The following is a 7,168-nucleotide window of genomic DNA, read 5'->3' as shown; positions in this document are numbered from 1 at the left end:
TACCTACCGGAGATGACCCCTAAAAATGTATGAAGACATTGAAGACAATGGTGGTATGAGAAGATATTCATATTGAAGACTATGACATGAGAAGACATTGCGTGAAGACTATGGAGCGTGAAGACTGTGTGGTTTCGTTGTTTCCTTTTCTTCTTTGTTGAGTCATAGGAACCACCGTACTGTTAAGTGGGGTCCAAGTGAACTAAGTCAGAGTGACTGAAGTGATGCTCAACCCAAATCCTATGTCTTCGAGCGAAGACAATGAGAGCAAATCTTATCCAGAGCTGGATGAGTCAGCTTTGCTTGTAGCCCAAGTAAAGTTGTCGTGTGTGTTTGAAATCTGACCGTTGGAACACGTGTCAGTTCCTTAGTGACCCAGGGTCATTTCGAACAAATCAGGTCGGGTTGCCTTGTGGCTATAAATAGCCCACCCCCTATACCATAAATTGGTGGCTGCTTAGAGTTAGTGCACAACTTTTGTCGTTTTGAGAGCAACCCACCTCGAAGCATTTGAGAGAGAGAAATCCTTGAGAGGACAAAGCCCAAACACCCAGAGCCAAAGAGTGTTAGGCATCACTGAAGTCTTTCTGTCTGTGTGACCTGAAGACTTATTACACTTGAGGACTATGAATCCTCCAGCCGGTTAGGTGTTGCGTTCTGAGCATCCAAGAGTCATTGTGGATTGCCGGGTGAACAAAGTCTATGAAGGTTCGGAAGTCTACCTTGAAGACTTACCAGAGTGATTGGGTGAGGACTAAGTGTCCTTAGCTCAAGGGGAATAAGGTGAAGACATGGTCTTCTGAGTTGAATCTCAGCCTCCCTAACCAGACGTACAGTTGTCACAGCAACTGGAACTGGTCCAACAAATCCTGTGTCTTCAACAAGTGACAGGTTCTATCTCTTCCCTCCTTTACTTTGAGTTTGTCTTCGTGAAGTCATTGCTTATCTGTCTTATCTGATTGACTTCATTGCTTGACTACTATTGTTGATTGGCTTCACCCTATCTTCCATCCTGATTCTTACTACTTAGCTGCTATTAGTCCTGTACTTTCACATCATTGCATATTTGACTATGGCTTGCTTATGGTAGTTTATCTTCCGCTGCATATCAACTAGGTCATTTCTGTTGTTTGTCTTCGAAACTTCTAAGTTTTGAAGACTTTCATAAAAATCGCCTATTCACCCCCCCTCTAGTCGATACTAGCGCTTTCAATTTCCCTAATCGAGATCATCCAGGATCGTCTTATCCACCTCTGCTTTCAGTTCAGTAAGAACCTCTTTTGCACTGGCTAACTGGGAAAGTGCCTCCTCCTTCACCAACACCATCTTAGCAAAGTCTGATTTAAAAAAATCTGAGCCCATTCTCCACCTTCCTCTTTTTATCATGCATCTTCAAATATTCTTCAGCATTGACAACACTTCCTCTAAGCCTACCTCTGTTCTCTACCCGATACATGCTCCAGAGCTTTGCTAGGCACATCTTCAAAGACTGTGGCCACTCTTGATCAACCCACTCCACGTAAGAACACTTCCGCTCACCCTATAATATTTAAAACTAGATCAGTAATAGTTGTAGGGAAAATGGGTTTATAGCAACATAGAAAATCACCAATACTTATTTCTAAAAACTAAAGAAACATGTTAATTATGACATATCTTCTCAAAAAGATCAATGTGCAAATGAATTAACTACTACTGAGACAACAACCAAATTCTAAAACATCAGAACCTCTAATTAACTACAACAACGCTACAAGTTCTTACTCATGTACTATAAATAACAAATTGAACATTTTAATAGGAAGGTAAATATAACTGCGACAACATAGAGACAATGTTTGGATGACAGCAAATTGATACTAACAGGTGTGTACATGCACAAATTTAGTAACATATAACTAATAACACTAAGGTCTTCCACTATGTATGCCAAAACCGGTGTAAAGACAACTGTTGCTACATCTCGCTTCGGTGCCCTGCACTGGTGAGCCGATGCATCGGAAAAAAAATCAGGGAGCCGAACTCCGGAGCACCTAGTTGCTCTAATGCCCAGTTCCTTCGTGCCATGAAGATTTAGTATTTTACTGCTTGGCTGCTCAGATGTGTGGACAAGTTGGCTGCACAAACTGCCGACGCGGTGCCAAATAATTTTGTAATGGCACTGTTGATGAGATGGCAACATTTTCAGATACTAGGTACAAACTGTGACACTTTCTTAGGATGCGTTTGGTTAAATGTGTGGTATTAATGGGTTGGGACCGTGACAGTGTCTGAATCACATCTAACAAATGATTTGTAACAACTAAAGAGGGTCTAACCTTCTCTGCACATGCCAGAAACTTCCTCCCACTGTCCATAGTTTCAAACGCAACTAGCTTCACGGATGGAGATTGATGGTGACAACGAGTAGACAGATATTCAACCACCCTGCTCCATTCGTTGCAACTGATGGTCCTAGGGAACTACAAGAGGAAGAAATGACTCAATTCGACCACCGGGTAAAAATCCTTCATTCCTAGTCATAGCCCGAGAGAGAGAAGAGAGGCATACCTGGGTGGTGAAGGATTCGTCGGAGGAGGAGGAACCCCAGGAGAGGTCTTTGAAGAAGAGCATGGCGACCCTGGTGGTAGAATGCGAGACGACGAGAGCGAGGAAGCAAGTGAGGAAGCGGCTATAGCTTAGGAAGGAAGGAAGGAAGGAAGGGGGAAACAGGGGAAATGTGACCTGTGGTCAGGGAGAAAGGGGGTGGGGAAGCGGGGGGGAGGGGGAGGGGGGTAGATATTTCGGTGGTAGGCCAAAAATTTCGAAATGTGGAGGGAAACTTTGTGTGCGGTGCTGCCGGACACCATTCACTTTGAATGATAGTGTGCATCACAAACGATTCTTCTGCTTTATGCGCATGTGATGAGTTTGATAATTAAAATTTTGGTGTAAATTTCCCCAGGTATGTCATTGCATAATTTAACATTGCTTGCTAATTTGGGCACACAAAAGAGCGTACAGCACACAGACCACACTTACTGAATCTAGCAATTTTAGTAATTAAACAGAGCCAATTTACCTAAACACTGCTCTAACAAAAGACCAGCATTAAAAACAAAGCCTAAGTACGCATAATTTTAACAAATCCGCCACCACGCCAGCCTATGCATCGCCGGTATGAGATTAGACGTCAATGACTTGTCCTGGGGACATGCCACCGTTGGTGGACTCCGCATCCCCCCTGCTGAAGTCGACCACGTCCTCGTCCTTGTCCTCGACGCTGCCCACATGGTTGTAGTACTCATAGTAGTGGCTGCGCCAGAGCTTGCGTTGGTACTCCATCGCTGATTCCTCGACAGACAGACTCTTCTCTACCTCGACCCAGGACACGCGCAACTCCTCCTACCGGCGCTCCTCGATGTCCGCCGCCTCCTGCATCTTCAGCTCCCGCTCGGTGACCTCATGAGGAAGTAGGTGCTCCATGGCCACCGCTACCTTTTCAGACGTGTGTTTCATGCTGGATTCCGAGGTGTCCTAGAAAATTTTGGCGAGGATGGCCTCCACCCGGTCCAGGGAGACATCAAAGGCATGGACGGCAGCTCGAGCGCTTTCGGTGTTTGCAGCCGTCGTCGCAACAGCAGCTGCAGCCGTCTCGGCTGCTGCAGCTGGCCTGTCGGCTGGCGCAGACGCCCTCTCGGCAGAACTGGTCGCGCTCAATGTGGATGCGGCGGCACTCTTGGCGTAGGCGGCCGCGCTCTTGTTGCAGGCGGAGACGCTCGGGAGGACGCGACCATCGTACATGCCTTCACGAAGCATTTCCACGGCGTCTTCTTTGCAATAAGGAGGTGTGGGAATGGGGATCAGGATTCGTGGATTCGGGGGTTGCAGACACTGGAGCAGACGAGCCGATGAAGGTTAAGGAGGAAGACTTAAATAGACCAGAAATTTTCATCGCAAACAGTTCCTACAAAAAAACAGTGTGTGATGTTGTAGATATTTTTTATTAGTTGTGAAAGACGAATTTGGAGTGAAGTGGCAACGGATGGTGTTCTAAATGTACGAGAAAAATTATAGTACTAATACAAGTATCATGTCAAATTTTGGAAAATTTCAGGGGTCATTTGACCTTTTAAGAGATCTAAGTGATTTTCTAGCCATTTAATGGCCGCAATTGAAATTTAAACTACATGTAAATGCAACAACTATCCATAACGGTCTGAAAAGTCATATTTTGTGTACTTGTGTGCGATTTCATTCCATGTGCAGTAAATTGGAAGGAATTTTCAAACATATTGGTCTAACGGCTATGACACAATTAATCATGGAGTGCCATGGCATTTCAATTACAAAAAATTAAAAAAATATCAGAAACACATGAAACCTTCGTTGATGTATTGTCATGCCACCAAGATGATGTGGTAAAATTTTTGGCATGTTTGATGAAAGTGTGGACACACACCCCTCACAAACTGGAGCAAGTCACTAGAAAGCTCATGGTTCCGAGAGGGAACAATGCATGTTTGATGACAAACGTGAGATAGCTTCCTCTTACGGCCTTCAAATTTTTTATTCGTGTAACATGAACTAATAAAACTGTCTTGTGAAAAATTGGAAAATTTCAGGGGTCATTTGACATTTGGAAGACATTTATGTGATTTTCTAGCCATTTAATGACCGTAATTCAAATTAGAACTACATGTACATTTAACAACTAACCATAACGGTTTCAAAAATCATAGTTGTGTACTTGTGTGCGAGTTAATTCCATGTGCAGTAAATTAGAAGGAATTTTCAAACATATTGGTCTCACGGCATGGACACATGCATGGAGTGCCACAACATTTTAATTCCATTTTTTTAGATGATTAGAAAAACATGAACCCTTTCTTGATGTAATGTCAAGCCACCACGATGATGTGGTAAAAAAATTGGTCTGTTTGACGCAAGTTTGGAGACGCACCGCTCACAAACCGGAGCAACTCACTAGAAGGCTCATGGTTCCGAGAGGGAACAATGCATGTTTGATGATGAACGGGAGATAGCTTCCTCTTACGGCCTTCAAAATATTTCTACGTATAACGTGCACTAATACAACCTGCATGTGAAAATTTGGAAAATTCCAGGCGTCATTTGACCTTTTGAAGACATTTAAGTGATTTTCTAGCCATTTAATGACCGTAATTCGAATTAGAACTACATATATATGCAACGGCTAACCATAATGATTTTAAAAATCATATTAGTGTACTTGTGTGAGAGTTAATTCCATGTGCAGTAAATTAGAAGGTATTTTCAAACATATTGGTCTCACGACACAAACACATGCATGGAGTGCCATGGCATTCAAATTCCAAAAAAAACTTAAAAAGACCAGAAACACATGAAACCTTGGTTCATGTAATGTCATGCCACTAAGATGATGTGGTAAAAAATTTTGCATGTTTGACAAAAGTTTGGACACACACCCCTCACAAACCGGAGCAAGTCACTAGAAGGCTCGTGGGTCCGAGAGGGAACAATGCATGTTTGATGACAAACGTGAGATAGCTTCCTCTTACGGCCTTCAAATTTTTTTCTACGTGTAACATGCACTAATACAATTGTCATGTGAAAATTTGGAAAATTTCAGGGGTCATTTGACCTTTTGAAGACATTTAAGGGATTTTCTAGCCATTTAGTGACCGTAATTCAAATTTGAACTACATGTACATGCAACGACTAAAAATAATGGTTTGAAAAACAATATTTGTGTACTTGTGTGCGGGTTAATTCCATGTGCAGTAAATTAGAAGGAATTTTCAAACATATTGGTCTCACGGCATGGACACATGCATGGAGTGCCATGGCATTTTAATTCCAAAAAATTAAAAAATGATCAGAAAAACATGAAACCTTGCTTGATGTAATGTCATGCCACCAAGATGATGTGGTAAAAAATTGGCCTATTTGACAAAAATTTGGACAAACACACACCCCTCACAAACCGGAGCAACTCACTAGAAGGCTCGTGGTTCCGAGAGGGAACAACACATGTTTGATGACGAACAGGAGATAGCTTCCTCTTACGGCCTTCAAAAATTTTGTACGTGTAACTTGCACTAATACAAGTGTCATGTTAAAAATTGGAAAATTTCAGGGGTCATTTGACCTTTTGAAGACATTTAAGTGATTTTCTAGCCATTGAATGACCGTAATTCCAATTTAAACTACATGTACATGCAACGTCTAACCATAACAGTTTGATATATCATATTTGTGTACTTGTGTGCGAGTTAATTCCATGTGCAGTAAATTAGAGGGAATTTTTCAAACATATTGGTCTCACGGCATGGACACGTGCATGGAGTGCCATGGCATTTTAATTCCAAAAAATTTAAAAATGATCAGAAAAATATGAAACCTTGCTTGATGTAATGTCATGCCACCAAGATGATGTGGTAAAAAATTGGCCTGTTTGACGAAATTTTGGACACACACACCTCTCACAAATCAGAGCAACTCACTAGAAGGCTCGTGGTTCCCAGAGGGAACAATACATGTTTCATGAGGAACGGTAGATAGCTTCCTCTTACTGCCTTCATAATTTTTCTACGTGTAACAAGCTCATACAAGTGCAATGTGAAAATTTGGAAAATTTCAGGGATCATTTGACCTTTTGAAAACATTTAAGTGATTTTCTAGCCTTTAATGACCATAATTCAAATTTGAACTACATCTACATGTAATGGCTAACCATGACAGTTTGAAAAATCATATTTGTGTACTTATGTGCGAGTTAATTCCATCTTCAGTAAGTTGGAAGGAATTTTCAAACATATTGGTCTCACGGCATGGACACGTGCATGGAGTGCCATGGCATTTTAATTCCAAAAAATTAAAAAAAATGATCAGAAAAACATGAAACCTTGCTTGATGTAATGTCATGCCACCAAGATGATGTGGTAAAAAATTGGCCTATTTGACAAAATTTTGGACACACACACCTCTCACAAACCAGAGCAACTCACTAGAAGGCTCGTGGTTCCGAGAGGGAACAATGCATGTTTGATGAGGAATGGTAGATAGCTTCCTCTTACGGCCTTCAAATATTTTCTACGTGTAACATGCACTCATACAACTGCAATGTGAAAATTTGGAAAATTTCAGGGGTCATTTGACCTTTTGAAAACATTTAAGTGATTTTCTA

Source organism: Triticum dicoccoides, chromosome 7B, assembly GCF_002162155.2.
Source record: "Triticum dicoccoides isolate Atlit2015 ecotype Zavitan chromosome 7B, WEW_v2.0, whole genome shotgun sequence".
NCBI classification, from domain to species: domain Eukaryota; kingdom Viridiplantae; phylum Streptophyta; class Magnoliopsida; order Poales; family Poaceae; genus Triticum; species Triticum dicoccoides.
This window is presented reverse-complemented; position numbering follows the sequence as displayed.